We start from the raw sequence: 15,609 nt of genomic DNA, 5'->3' as shown, positions 1-15,609 counted from the left end.
TAATGAAAGGTAAAGGGAAATAATCTTTCTTCGTTGCCGCATTCAGCTTGCGGTAGTCCATACAAATACGCCATCCGGTGACGGTCCTTTGCAGTATCAGCTCATTATTTGCGTTAGTGTCTACCGTCATCCCACCTTTTTTCGGCATGCACTACACGGGGTTGACCCACGTGCTGTCTACTATTAGATAGATAATGCCCCTAACCACTTGATTATCTCCTTCTTTACAACTTCTTTGATTGTAGGGTTGAGTCTGCGTTGATGTTCGATCAATCCCTTGTGGTTTTCTTCGAGACAAATTCTATGCATACAGTATGCAGGGCTAATTCCTTAAATGTCTACGAGCGTCCAGCCAATCGCTCTCACATATTTTCTCATAATGCTCAGCAGCGCATTCTCTTGGTCTTCATTAAGTTCAGAGGAAATGATTACCGGTAGCTTTTCATTCTGCCTTAGGAACGCATACTTTAGGTGGTTAGGTAGGGTCTTCAGCTCTATTATTGGTGGTTGTTTTAAAGACGGTTGCATTGTTTTTCTTTCTTCATTTACTGTCAGTTCTTCTTCTTGGATTACGATCATCTCATCTTCCTTGTTTGTTTTTTCTATGATCGCTTCGCATGCAACAATGGATGCGATCGCATCCTCATCTTCGTTCTCATCTTCAGGCTTTTCTTCTTCATTCAAACTCTTTTCATCGTCAAATTCATTAATGTCTACTTCGTCAGGATATTTCATGGCACGGATAATGTTGAACTTGAACTTCTGTCCATTCACACTCAAGGTGATCTCTCCTTTGTGCTCATCAATCTGGGAACAATCGGTTGATAAAAATGGTCGCCCCAAGATGATGGGCACATTCTTGTCAGCTTCATAGTCCAAGATGATGAAGTCGGCTAGTAATATAAATTTGTCGATTATGACCACCACGTCCTTCACCTTTCCCTCTAAATGCACTAGAGATCTATCAGCTAGTTGAAGAGTCACTGTCGTGGGCGCAAGTTGCCCCACATTTAACTACTTAAAAATTGATAGAGGCATCAAGTTGATACTGGATCTAAGCTCACATAACGCCTGCCAGATGTACAATCCTCCCATGGAGCAAAGTATAGTGAAACTCCCAGGATCGCGCATCTTTGGTGGGATTATAGATTTTAAGCTTTGCGTCAAAGCCACCGTGGCGAACTTACCAGTGCCTCTCTTCTTTGTCACCATATCCTTTAGAAACTTCACATATGCAGGCATCTCCTCAATCGCTTCAGTGAACGGAATATTAATATGCAATTGTTTTAACATATTCATGAAGCGTTGGTACTGTACCTCGTCAATCTTCTTCTTTCTAAGTCTATGTTGGAAAGGTGGCAACTGTACTCTCACGGTCCCCTGTTCTTTTGGCTTTGAGGTGGACGCAATCTTTGGCTCTATCGTTTCCTTTTCTCCTTCTTCTTCTCGAGTCACCACAATCTTAGGTTTCAGCGTAATTGAAGCAGTTCGGTTAGGCTTCTTCTTTTCCCCTACCACAGTTTTTCCACTCCGCAATGTCACCACTTAACACTGCTTTTTACCCATACCCCATGGGTTGCGTAGGAGTTCCATTGAACTCGACACGACCCCTTGCGGTCTGTTCTTGAGCTCGCTCGCAATCTGACCCATCTGTAGTTCCAGGTTGCGGATAGACGTCGTCTGGTTTTGAAGCACAATTTCGTTCTTCTTAATATATTGCTTCAACAAACTTTCTAAAGAGGAAGATTGCGGCACCTGCGAACTGCTGGCTTGATTGCTCGTCTGATCGTTATTTCGCGAGAAAAATCCAGGTTGCCCTTCTTTTTGCGCTACTGATTGGAAATTTTGCTGTTGATTTTTCCATGCAAAGTTGGGGTGGTTTCTCCACCCAGGGTTGTACGTGTTAGAGAATGGATTATTCTTCACAAAATAAATAGACTGTGGGTTTTGCGAACATTCTTCCATTGCGTGTCCTTCACCACAAGTAACACACCTTGTGGCGGTATGGTTGATTGCGTTAACTTACCCACCTTGCGTTGTTAGGTTGTTGATTGTGGTTCCCTGTATCAAGTTCATCATCGCAGTCATCTGACTCTGAAGTGATGCAATAGTACCATTGTTTGCATCATTATCCTTTATTCTCAATCTTTGATCGCTCTTTCTCCAGTCCTCGTGATTTTTAGAGATGCGATCAAGGATGTTTTTGGCCTCATCATACGTTTTGTCTAGAAGACCTCCAGCGGCTGCCGCATTGGCAATGGTCTGCGAAGCAGGGTTTAATCCGTGATAAAAGATCTCCATTTGCATACAGTCTGGTAATCCATTGTGTGGACAGTCCCTTACCAGCCTCTTAAACTCGCCCAAGCATCGCTGAGCAATTTGTCCATATCCTACTTAAAATTGGTTATTGATTTCTTTCTCTTGGCATTCTCAGTTGGTGGGAAATATTTCTTCATAAACTTCTCTACTACTTGTTCCCAAGAAGTAATCTCCCCCGGTTCGAGAGAGTACGCCCATTTTCGTGCCTGATCACACAAAGAAAATGGAAACAAAGTTAGTCAAACTTCTTCGGTGGAAATATTTGGGAATAAAAAAAGTGTTGCAGATTTCTATGAAACTCCGGAGGTGGGCATGCGGGTCCTTGCCATGCCTTCCTCCGAACTGCCCAACAGTCTGGATCATCTACAGCATCACCGGTTTCATTTTGAATCGAGATCCATCAAGAGCAGGCCTCATGATTCCTAGAGAGAAATCGTAGAGGTTCGACGATGCATAGTCTCGAATGGACCTATTGCGATCGTTTTCTAGTAGGATTGGGTTCGCCATGACATTATTTTCATTTAGTGCTCCATTTCTAGGCTGCTCCGCCATATTATCTTTATCTGGTGGTTTTTGTTAGCGGTTATCTCTTAGTCTTCGTCGAAACGTCCTCTCAATCTCTGGGTCGTCATTTGCCAGAGATTAAGAGCTACAAAGAAATTAGAAAAATTACCATTAGCACACTGATTTGCCGAAGTCCCCGGCAACGGTGCCAAAACCTTGATGCGTTATTTTATGTGGTGATTTTATGAAATGAATCGCGGTGATGGGCATGTGTTGTGCAACAAGTTTTCTCAGTAGAATCCAAGTATAAATCCTACTGAATTTTCTGGTAAGTCCAGGGTCGAACTCAGGGACTAAGGAAAATGGTATGCGGTGGTAATTTTTAAGAAAACTTTGCGGTAACCAATAAATCAAAGATTTATTTTTTTGGTTGATGTATGCGGTTATAAGAGTATGCGGCAGAGTTAAGAAAAGAGTTAATGGTACGGAAGATGCGATGAGTATGTGGGGAACGGGTTGAGAAGGGGTCCAACTAACACTTCCTAAGATTGTGTTCATGTTATGCGATCATGCAACACACATACAATAGAAAATCATCTCTCAACGCAAATGCTACGGCTTCTAGTTTTAGAACGCATGTGATATATGCGATAAGTCTATAGGGCCTACACATAAACCTCTATTCTTATCTATGCGATGACGAATGACACACACACAAACAAGGCGAACACATAATATCATAACATATCTCTAGGGTGCATGCGATGCATGTTGGCAAACAGAGCTTATATCTAAGTCCCTATCTCTTGCTTATGCAGATCTAGTCTTACTCTCTTAAGTCTAGATTCTAACCTAGCTCTCTCAAGTCTTAGGTTCTTTCTTTAGACTCTCTCTCGAGTAGCTATAAAGGGGTGTTGGGCGCAACATAAGACAAGATGATTGCATGCAATGAGGATCCTAGGTCATGTTAGCTTAGTTCTTCTCAACCCATTCGATAAATTTAGCTACTCATGCGTGCTTTTAAGAGAGTGAACAGGTGTAGATAAGCAAGTTCCATTTTATAGATATAGATTTGAAAAATAAAATAACAATGCGGAATAAGAATAAAGAGCCTGGTAGCAATCTCTTGCTTCCCAAGGCTTTTACACTGTTTTCTTTACTCTCCTCAAAAGATAGTCTCGCTCTCACGAGAATTGGCCCTCTCTCTGCTTTTCACGCCTTCTGAGTTCTCTCTCGAGCTGACTAGAGCGATCTTCTAGCGTCTTTTCCCTTCTCTCGCCCCGCCTTCTAAGTAAAATAAAAACTATGAACAAGGCTAAGAAAATTATCTACTGTCTAACTTTCTAACTAGCCGAACTTGATGAACTGGACGAGCCCTTCACTGAAGGTTGCCTTCGGTATTTATAGAGCTTATGGGTGAAAGGCTTCTTCTCTCTTATGATTACACTGATGGGATGCCATTAATTCTCTGTTTGATGCGCCGAATATTTGTCACTAAAAAGTTGAGTATACTTATTATAGTAGTTCGTTAGCGGCTTGTCAACTTAATTCGGAATCAACCGTCATTAGTTTTCTGTCCCATAGTGATTTATTATGTTTTTCACCCAGATGCGCTCACCAAGTTGTGCTGGCTCTATGCGGCAACCTTCTTAAGCAGATATTTGCGAGCGTTAATCACCGCAAAGCCTTGTGGTAACGCTGTGTTCGATCGTTGATTTCTTGTGCTCGTATTTTCTGCCTTGCGTCAATGCATATTCTGCACAAAAATACACAAGTTAACTATTTTCATGCGATGGACGCATGCGACCGCAATATTGTGAACTTAAATTCTTTTTGGACGCAATCTTATATATTTTATCAACGCAACCTTACATTGTTTTATAACTTAGCACTGTAATAACGTGCATTTCTGCCTGTTATCATGTACTAGGCCTGATATTTGCCATGCAGTGGGAGTGGTCGGTAGATATCAATCAAATCCAAAATTTGATCACTGAACAATGGATAAAGCCATTCTCAAGTATCTTAGGAGAATGAGAAACTATATGCTTGTGTATGGTGCTAAAGATTTGATCCTTACCGGATACACTGGCTTTAATTTTCAGACTAATAAGGATTCAAGGAAATCCATATTAGGATCGGTGCTCACTCTGAATGAAGGAGTTATAGTATGGCGGAGCATCAAGCAAAGATGCATTGCATATTCCACAATGGAGATAGAATATGTAGCTACTCGTGAAGCTACTAAGGAAGCTATGTGGCTAAAAAAATTTCTAACAGATTTGGAAGTTGTTCCAAACATGACTTTGCCTATCATCCTTTATTGTGATAACAGTGATGCAATAGCAAACTCCAATGAGCCTCGTAGTCACAAACGTGGAAAACATATAGAGCGCAAGTATCATCTCATGAAGGAGATTTTGCAACGAGAAGATGTGATTTTCACATAGATTGTCTCGAAGCACAATTTGCTGATCCATTTACAAAGGCTCTCTTGGCTAAAGTTTTTAAGAGTCACTTGGAGAGCATGAGTCTACAAGATATGAGTCACTTAATCTATGGCAAGTGGGAGATGTTGTTGGGTATATTGTATGCCCTAGTTTATTGTATTGTATTTGATATTGTACATCCCATTTTTGGTATTTAATACTTTATACTCCACCTTTTCATTGTATTGTATTTGATACAGTACATCCCACTCGTTTTAGGATAGATGAGAGGTTGTTGGAGTTAATATCCCTAATCGAGTGTATCTTGTAGTTTGTAAAGATAAATTATATATCTAATAAAATATGAGGTATTTTATTAATGTTTAGACTACATTAATTCAATCCAATAAACTAAGATCCAAGGTTATTTTATGAAACTTAAACATGTATGCAGAGACATACAGGTGAATCATGTTTAAGTAATAACCTAAATGGTCTGTAGTAAATGGATAAGGCTAGGTACCTTATCCTGGTGACACTACAAATATGACATGCTTTGTAGATGTTACAATTGTTGTAAAGTACTACAAATGATTTGATCCTGATCATTCATGTGGATACATGCGAGCGGGAGTATTATATACAAAGAGTTTGTATAAGACTGAACTGCAAAATGAATAGTCTCTCTATATAACATTGTTGCTAGAAGAGACTTGCATTTCACTAGGATGACCATATGTGACTTGATCTTAATCCGAAGTGAGTTGTGAATTCCTATCTATGAGGGCAACCTTTTTATTTGAATGGGTGAGGGTGGCCTTGTTAGCTGACTCAACAAGTCCACCATTTTGGGGATTTATCCAAGTAGAGAGCTAGGAACACAACTACACAATATGAAATTCAATCCTTTCCTGACCTTAGGGAAAGTAGATACATTGTTCCCTTAATAATTGATTCTGGGTCTTGAACATTGAGGCCTCAACCTCTCACTAGCCCAATAGGTGTTAGTTTATAGTGGAACTATAAATTGTTTGTTCATTAGAGGAATCAGTGGTATTTAAAGAGTTAGATGGAACTACAGGGGTAAAATGGTATTTTTGACCTAGCTATAGTTATGAGTAATTTGTGGAGGGTCGACTCACTATTGATTGCTTATCTCCGTGGACACAGAAATAAATCTAAAGTGCGAAGAGTGCAGCTATCGGTCTTTAGTGGAATGACGAGTAGTTAATGATAATTGATTAATTTGATTAAAAAGTTTAATTAATTAATCTTATATCATTGAAGCTACTAATTTGTAGGTCCATGAGGTCCTCTTGTTAGCTCACTAAAGGATATATACGAGGAATAATTTGAATTGTTCAAATCAATTACATATTAATGAGATTAATATAATATGGTTAATTATTGATGTGATCTATAGTTAAGAGAGAAAAATATTTAAATAAGATTCAAATATTAAAGAGATATATACATATAAATATGTGATAATTATATGTTGATTAATTCTATATAAAATATGATTTGATATAGTCGTTTAATTGATTAATTAATAATTAATTTTTTAGAACTAGATATAAATAAACATGTGATGTTTATTTATTTATTATATATATTAAATTTGATTTATATATAGTTATTTAATTATTGGACTAAATAATTAAATTAGAACTAGAGTAGGAATAGGAAAGAGTAGAACCGGGTTCACCCCTCCTCTCTATAAATAAGTCTTTCATGGCTCATGTTTGTGAATCAAGTTGAATTGAGAATTCTACTTTTCTTCCAAGTCTTGGAGACCATACATCCAATTCTTGGGATCTTAGAGAATAACAAGTTTTCACTTACGGTGGTGTCCCTTGATCATTCAAGAGACATTTCAGAGAAGATGCGGAGGGAATTGTAAAGGATTTGGGAATTTACAAAGGTAAGATTTAGCTCTTCCCTCTTTTCCTCTCTTAAATGCATGCTAATCTTGATATTTTTATCCATTATGTTATTATTTATACCGTATTTTATTAATGTAAAATTGAAAACAAAATTGCAAAGCGATCATACGCTTCTGCTTGGGATTCGATCATTTCAATTGGTATCAGAGACCAATTTGTGCAATTTTGATTTTTGGTTTTTTAGAAACAAAATCATAATAGAATGGTGGATTTCTTTTAAACTAAATGCAATTTTAATTGTGGTTTGTGGGTTGATTGTTTAGGCTTTTGACATTTAGATTTATAATCTTAATTTATGATATCAATATAAAACCCAGTATTTATGAGTATTTTTTCCTATAAATCGAGTCTTTAAGTTAATGTTTTTCATGGCAAAAAGTTGCTACGAAATGAACCTGAGAAAACAAAGGAAAAAAAGGGAGAGAAACAATGCAGATAACTGGAGATAACTATAGTTCTAATCGTAGGATCGTGCTGAAATTTGGTCAGTATTTTCAAGACACTTGGGGTCTCCTTTTGAACGGTTGGATTCGTCGCTGCTGAATAGAAGCAATTTTTTTTTTTTTTTTTTTTATCTTTTTCCATTTTCTTTTTAGGATATTCTAAAATTTAGGGTTTTAGATTTTATTTGATTTTCTAGGAATACCAATAGTTTGTCAACTTTGTTATTTTGTTAATTTAATTATGTATGAGATGTATGATTTAAATTATTTGAAAATATAGCTATAGGCGACCGTGCGGTTGTGCTATTCTGTGAGAGTCGAGGTGCTGTTGTGTTGATGGTAGCCCTCATCGTCTTCTCCATCATAAAAATTCAACAACAATTCAACTTCCACTCATGATGATACCAAACCCAGTTAGTGTAGACAATATGATAGCCAAAACTGCTTGGACACCAACCTGTAAGCCATTCTAAAGCTTATCTCCAAGATTGAAGCAAAAATAAGTCTTAAATCAAAGCAGTATACATAGAGGGGAGAGTGATGTAAATAACTATTGGTCTTATTCATAGGAAACATCCTATTATTAGATTGCATATACCCATATAAGTCTTCTTTTCACTACAAACAAGAATTTTGTTTAGGATTACTAAGTAAACAGTTTACAATAGTAACAAAGTCACGAAGAATCTCAAAGTGCACAAATCAGACAGTTCTTTTTTGAGCTTCTTGAATATCAGTGGAATGTGATAGAGTAGCAAATTAAGATGTAAAAAGATGCAACTTCAGTATCAGTACCATTCCATTTTATCACAACTTTTTTAGTTCAGAATGTCGCTTCTAATGCTTCCAAATTAAAATAAAGATCCCAACACTGAATGAATGTTTTTATACTTGAAAGATAAAATTTGGGACAATCATCGGGGTTGAATTTAAAGATAAATTTGATTAAAGTGAAGATTTTGGATCAAACGCTATTTTCCATTTGAACATAAATAGAGGAAACCACCGACAATGGATTGAATGTAGAGGTCCAAAAATGTGCACACTCGAGAAGCGACGTAATCTCTTCATCCTAACTCTGACCGGCGACGACGACCACCGCCTCAACCCCTCCTTCATCGCCTCCATTCTCGAAGCTCTTTCCAAAGTCAAGTCTCAAGCCTCCCCAGGCTCTGTTCTCATCACTACTTCCCATGGCAAATTCTTCTCTAACGGCCTCGATCTCTCCTGGGCTCAAGCCGCCGGCTCTGTTTCAGCCGCCGCTGAGCGCCTCAAGCATATGATCCATATTTTTAAGCCCATTGTCGCCGAACTCCTCTCCCTCCCCGTGCCCACCATCGCCGCAATCGCCGGCCACGCAGCCGCGGGCGGCTTCGTTTTAGCCCTCAGTCACGACTATTTGTTCATGAGGAGCGATCGAGGCGTTCTGTACATGAGCGAAGTAGATCTAGGGCTAAGTCTACCCGATTACGTCGTGGCGCTGTTTAAATCGAAAATCAGCTCAAGTTCCGTCCGCCGCAATGTGCTCCTGAGGGGAATGAAAGTGAAAGGCGAAGCGGCGGTGAGGATGGGGATCGTGGAATCGGCTCACGACGGCGAGGACGGCGTCATGGAGGCTGCCGTACGACTCGGGGAGCAGTTGGGGGCGAGAAATTGGAACGGTGAACCCTACGCGGAAATTAGGAAAAGTCTTTACCCAGAGATCTCTCGGCTGCTTGGATTGCCGGAGAAGGCCATATCGATTTCCAAGCTATGAGTATCGAAAATTGATTGTTCAACTCAGTTGATATGTCATGTATGCTAATTTACGATACGAATTTCGAGATTAGAATAAATTTCCTGATGCCGTCTGTGTACTATGTACCGATCGTTTATCGTCATCTGAAATTCTGATGAAGAGTTTATGTTAATGGGTCACCGGAAAATTGTTTATCCGGACGCCGGCAGGTGGCTACCATCTATGAAAATATCCATCTTGCCCGGCCCCAGCCGGCTACCATCTTGGGTGTTTTTTTTTTTTTTTTTTTTTTTCTGTTCTCGAGAATTTAAATTCTGTGCCTAACCATATTTAGCTGTATACACATAACCTAAAATAAACTCTAGTTAAATTGAATAAGATCTTAATTTATTTTCAATATCAAAACAGTACATTTTCAGTTTTGACCTTTAATATTAATATTGTTGTTTTCAAAACTTTTTCAAAATTTATTAGAGAAATACTGTTGTTTTGAAACTTATTAGAGAAATATTGTTGTTTTGGGAGTTCGAGGTTAGAGGTCGAACGTTGAGAACTCGACTAATGTGGAGGTCGAATGTTAAGAACTCAACGAACAAAGAAAAACTTGGAAACAATACATAGGCCGAAACTTTAACCCTCGACAAGGGAAATCTTGCTTAGGTTGTCGAAGGTTGAAGTTTCGACACACATCCACCCTCGAGATTGTAGGTTTATTACTTTTCTTTTTCCTCATAAAGTAATGAGATGGTATACTATATGTATCTGTGTACTTGAGTTCTTCTAACAACCTATGCATTTTGTTATCATTTCGAATTAGACGGAGACTTGTGGGATTGACGTGAGGGGTGGGGATGGCTATATTTCTGGGAGCGAACTCCAGGCAAATATGAAACACATGGATACAAGTTATGCCTTGGAATGAAAGACAATTCTGAATTAGCTTTGTCTACGAACAAAATTTTGTATATTAGGTTGTCAAAGGTTACACACATGTCGAAACTTCAAAGCAATTAAGGAGATAAGTGGGCTGAAGCAGATTAAGGAGAGAGCGAGATTCAAAGCGAGATAGTAGGAGAGAGCGAAATGTTGAACGAGATTTTAAGAGAGAGCGAGATTCAAAGCGAGATTTTAGGAGAGAGCGAGATTCAAAGCGAGAATGTTGGAGAGAGCGAGATTTAGTTTATATTGACTAATCTGACTAACATTGAACTTGGTAAAATGAAATGGTTGAATAATTGAAAAATGAGATTATTCAGGAATACACATTGAATGCTAAGATTACGCATTGAGTTTCTGGTAGTAGATCCATAATAAAAAAAAGTGTTTGTGATTGTTCCAGAAGAAATGAAAGCTAGTAATCATTAATAGAAAAATAACAATAATAACAGAGAGAGCGAGATATTGAGAGAGAGCGAGAGTGAGAGAGAGATCTTAGGAAAGAGCAAGAGCGAGATCTTAGGATAGAGTGATACTGAGAGAGCGAGAGTGAGAGAGCAAAGGAGAGAGCGAGATTGAAAGAGTGAGATCTTAGGAGAGAGCGATAGTCTTCACTTTATTTGAACTTTCCATAGAAATATATATAAAAAAAGAGAAAAAAAGAGTTAATAATCATACTATAATTGAATATATTAGATTATTATACTATAATTGAATAATCATTAGACAACAAATTGAATATATTAGATTATTATACTATAATTGAATAATCGTTAGACAATAAATTGAATAAATTGAATATATTAGATTATTATACTATAAATTGAATATATTAGATTATTATAATGTAAAACTTTATTGATTACAAAAAAAATTGAATATACAGTAGATTATTATAAAAAAAAAAAAATTGAATATACAATAAATTATAATAAAAAAATTGAATATACAATAAAATGAATATATAATAAAAAAATTATTTATTATTCAATCCCTAACTATTTGGAGCCCGTCTTAGTAACGAAGGACACTTCCTTCGATTATGTCCTAACTGGTTACAAAATCCACATCGTTGTCGAATGGCTGGTTCTGTCCAATCCATCTCGTTGTGAACACATGAACTTTTCGGTCTACCAGGTCTTCTCAACAACAATGGATCAGGATGTAAGACGGGCATATTAGGGTGCATGATCCAGTAATCTTCATGCGGTACAGGTTGAAATTGAGGAGAGTAACATTCAGCACACGTTGACAATTTGTAGTAGTCCTCAATAAAATCTTCGTAGTTCATGTTAAAATGTGAGCAAACGGCCATAAAATGCGAGCATGGAATGCCGAATGCTTGCCACTTGTTACATGAACAGTACCGCTCGGTATGATGGCTTGTTCGAGATCACTAAGTATGAAACACCTGAGAGAAATTGTAACACACGAAGAGGTGTGTTTAATTTCAGATCGACATGCTGGTATAATTATAGCAGTGAACAACCCAACAAATGGTTGGACGGGACCGAAATGTCACCATTGTTTCTGCTTACGACATATCGTCAGCAACTTCAATAGAAAGTATAAATTTAATTCATTGAAAAATTATGTTTATCGTGTCGGATGTCAATTTCAAATTCGAAAGTTCAACAAAGCAATTGAAGATACCAAAGGAATAAATCGGACCTGTCTGAGTTTTTTTGACAACATTAGTTTAGAGTAATGGACTCGAGCACATGATGAAGGATTCAGATATGGGTAGATGACGACAAATCTATCAGAGTGCATAAATGGAGTCCTCAAAAGAGCTCAAATATTGCCTATAAATGTTATTGCTCAGATAACATTCTTCAAATGCGTGAACTATTTCGAGAAAAGAAGAGAAGAAATAAGGGATGCATTGGAGTATGAGTTTTCCGAGAAAAGAAGATAACATTCTTCAAATACGTGAGTTTTTTACATTATTCTTTACCCTCACACTTTTCTCTACTATTCAATTATAGTCAATTTTAATTTTTTTTTCCAAATCATGGCTTTAAACCCAGGACCTGTTGATCCCGATGTTTTGTACGACCAGTCCATTCATCGATCATATGTTGTATGGCGAGATCGTACTACTGGAGAAATATCTTGCAGACGTTGAGAAATATCAGTTAGTTGGACGAGCCTACGGTTCTCGGTATGTTGTGTTAACTCAATTTAATTTTTATATCACTGATCTAGTTAATTTAAATTCTAAATTATCAATTTAAAAATTTAGGTGGAGAGACAAATTTTGTGTGACTAGGACAGCCACATATGTAGTCAACCAGTATAGATACATGTTTGATCTGCTTCAACCTGAACAGGTACATTACACTAAACCTAATTTATTATTTTATTCACATTTTTATTGTATTTGTCTTTAATATTCTCAAACATAATATTTTGTGTTTCAGGTTATTCGAAGCCATACAAAATTATTATGCATATTTTGCCTAATTTTTGTACGAATGGTCAAAACATATGGTGGACGATGAGTCCTCTCATATGTTTTCACATTGGTGAGTGGCATCTTCCTGACAAGGTGATGAGACAATTCGGTTTTCAGCAGGATGTCCCATCCCTTATAATACTGAACTCGTACTGCATGATATTGACTAAGGACTGAAGATTGGTCCGAAAATGTTGCACATTTGGTACTGCGATGGCACTATCGTGCAAGGTTTATTGCAGTGGGAGTTTCTCTTGAATAGTTTGACACAGATGTCACTCCAGAATATATTCATTGGTATAATAATATCACAAGGCGCTACGTCACTCTTCCGGGAGCAGTTGTGGGTCATCTGGTAAATGAATGAATATTATCTAATTTTTTTAATTTAAATTTATTTTAAATATTGTCTAATTGTTTTATAATTCACAAAGATCGAACAACAGTAGACTCCGTGAGGTTGCGAATGATCCGAACCAGGTTCTTGCTATATATAGTGACAACCAAAGCTATATGGAGGAAATTCATTATATGTACGATATACCTATTGTTCCTCCACCAGCTCCTAGACGTAGAGGACCTGTTCGGGAAGAGGATGAGTTTGATGAGGTTGCACATAATATGGAAGAGTTGTCCCCTATGACGCAGACGTAGAGTCAAACTGATTATGTTAGTCCGATGATGGTGATGCCAGCATTTGGTTCATGACATTATGACTCAGAGGCTGGTCCTTCGTCTTCATACATGCATGGACATGGTCGGGGTATTGGAGAGCATAATGAATATTTATATTATGAAGCACCTGCAGTGGTGCCAGAGCAACATCAAGAAGAACCCGAGCAACCTCAAGTTCAAAGTCGACGACGAAACCAGCTCGAAATCGACGACGTCTGCCTTGTGGGACACATTGATTTTTGTAATTATTTTTATATAAATGAGATATTTAATTTACATTTTTTTTATTTTTATGAGTTATTATTTTTTTAATTTATTCTTTTTAGAGTTTAAATAAAATAATAAAATATTTTTAGAAATTGTTTTTATAAAATGGAAAATTAAAAAATTAAAAAAGAAGAAGAAGAAGAAAGGATTAGAAAGAAGAAGGTGGAATGTGTAATAATTAAAAAGGAAAAAAAGAGGGGAAATTTGTACGGTATTCTCGCTCTCTATCAAATTCTCGCTATTTCGCTCTCGCTCAAAATCTCGCTCTCTCAAAATCTCTCTCTCAAATTTGATTGGGAATTTCAGTGGCAAAAAGAAGGAGATTCATTAGCTCGTTATTTAGTAAGACTTGCTGAGATGACAGAATCCCTAAAAATTATTCAACAAGCTTTGAAAGGAATTCCAGGGGGATCTTATGAAAATTTAGAAATATGATCTTTTGATAGAGGAAGGTCTCCGAAATGATAATTAAACAAACTCAATAATAATATTAGGAAAGGCAAGGTCAAGGGTTCAAAGTTCGACGTACAAATGAAAGGAAGGTTGAGGGTTCAAAATTTGACCTATCTAGGTCGCCGCATTCAGTTCTAGCTATTTTCGAGCCTTCTGATCGACCTGAACAACATATACGGATCCTCTCAACCCCTTTTTTCATTACTAATGGAATATCTTTCACTATTTGACTAAAAATGGAACGAAATGATCTTGTTTTGTTTCTCAGTTTCAAAGAGATGTCTTGAGCAATCAGAGAAGCACTTTGATAAACAGATTTGATCTTGACTGACTCAATTAAGGTATTAGTCTTTGTTCTATTAGACAACAAAGATCGTATTTTTTTCACTTCGTTCAAATAAGAGTTATACCCATACGGAATTCTTCTATTTCTCCGTATGATCTCTATCATCATCTATATTCCCTTTATCAATTCTCCTATCCCACCTAGGTCTATGAATTTCTCTATCAATTCTATTACCTTATCCTTACCCATGAGGTTCCAACATTTGATCCTTAATTGACCTAGGAGTTGTTCTCGGGTATCCTAAAAAAAAAGGTTTTTATACATCCCAACCCCATCCCTTGGAAAGAAAAAGGTAGCACCGAAGAAAGGAAAGAGCGAGATGGTTGTTTTTGTTGTTCCCGCGAAACGAAGATCATTCGCTTGGCGAATGAAGTGGGTCAGCCTCTTTTTGGCTTCGGCTATTTCTCACTGGTCGAGCTTTCTACAAAAAAAGCGATGCGAGAACGTATTCTCTTATCTAAGCTTCTTCCCTGTGTATTCGCTCCCCCCATCATAGATGGTTCAGCCACACCCAATGCCACGAAATGATTGAGAACTACGACGGGGTCAAAATGCATTTTGTTCTTTATATTCAATAAGTATTGCATGACCGAATAATTCAAGGAGGGGCGCACTGCGGGGAGGGTTCTTTTAAGTAGATGACTCGTTGGGCCGTTGTAGCGGGACTTCTTTGGGAAAAAGAACTTGAATAACTTCGTTTTTCTGAAGGAGTCATCATTTTCTATCAGGAACGCTATGTCATTTACAACTCCAGCATATTTCGAATGCTTGAAGGCCCCGCCACTGACGCGAAGTAATTTAGAAAGATTCTTCTTTATCGATGGTGATCGGTCATGGTATCCATAGCATTGCTTCTTTTTCGGCCAAATCCGAATTTCGTTTTGCTTTTCCCGGTCATCGATCCTGATCGACTCGACTCTTTTCTTTGCCTCTCGGCCTCTCACTTCGTTTCGTTCTTCTTCTGTATCGTCGCTTGAATGAAGACATCCGATTGGCCCGACTTTCCCAAATGCCCACCACCGACCATTCTCCTTTCCGGGTTTGGATTTTACGCGTCGTTTCAGTCGTCGTGGTCAACGAGGAAGAAAGAAATGA

At 37.7% G+C, this 15,609-nt stretch overlaps 1 pseudogene across 1 annotated transcript; it reads left to right on the top strand.

The window, feature by feature from the left end:
- The first annotated feature begins 8,406 nt into the window (after window positions 1-8,406).
- On the top strand, window positions 8,407-9,640 carry LOC120069647 (enoyl-CoA delta isomerase 2, peroxisomal pseudogene; annotated as a pseudogene). Its single transcript, XR_016527255.1, has one exon. The product of XR_016527255.1 is annotated as an enoyl-CoA delta isomerase 2, peroxisomal pseudogene (transcript).
- Window positions 9,641-15,609: the final 5,969 nt, after the last annotated feature.

Source organism: Benincasa hispida, chromosome 1 (genome assembly GCF_027475165.1).
Source record: "Benincasa hispida cultivar pf3 chromosome 1, pf3_genome.v1.1, whole genome shotgun sequence".
Lineage (NCBI taxonomy): Eukaryota > Viridiplantae > Streptophyta > Magnoliopsida > Cucurbitales > Cucurbitaceae > Benincasa > Benincasa hispida.
The sequence above is the reverse complement of the archived record's forward strand: the minus strand, read 5'-3'. Positions and strand labels throughout refer to the sequence as shown.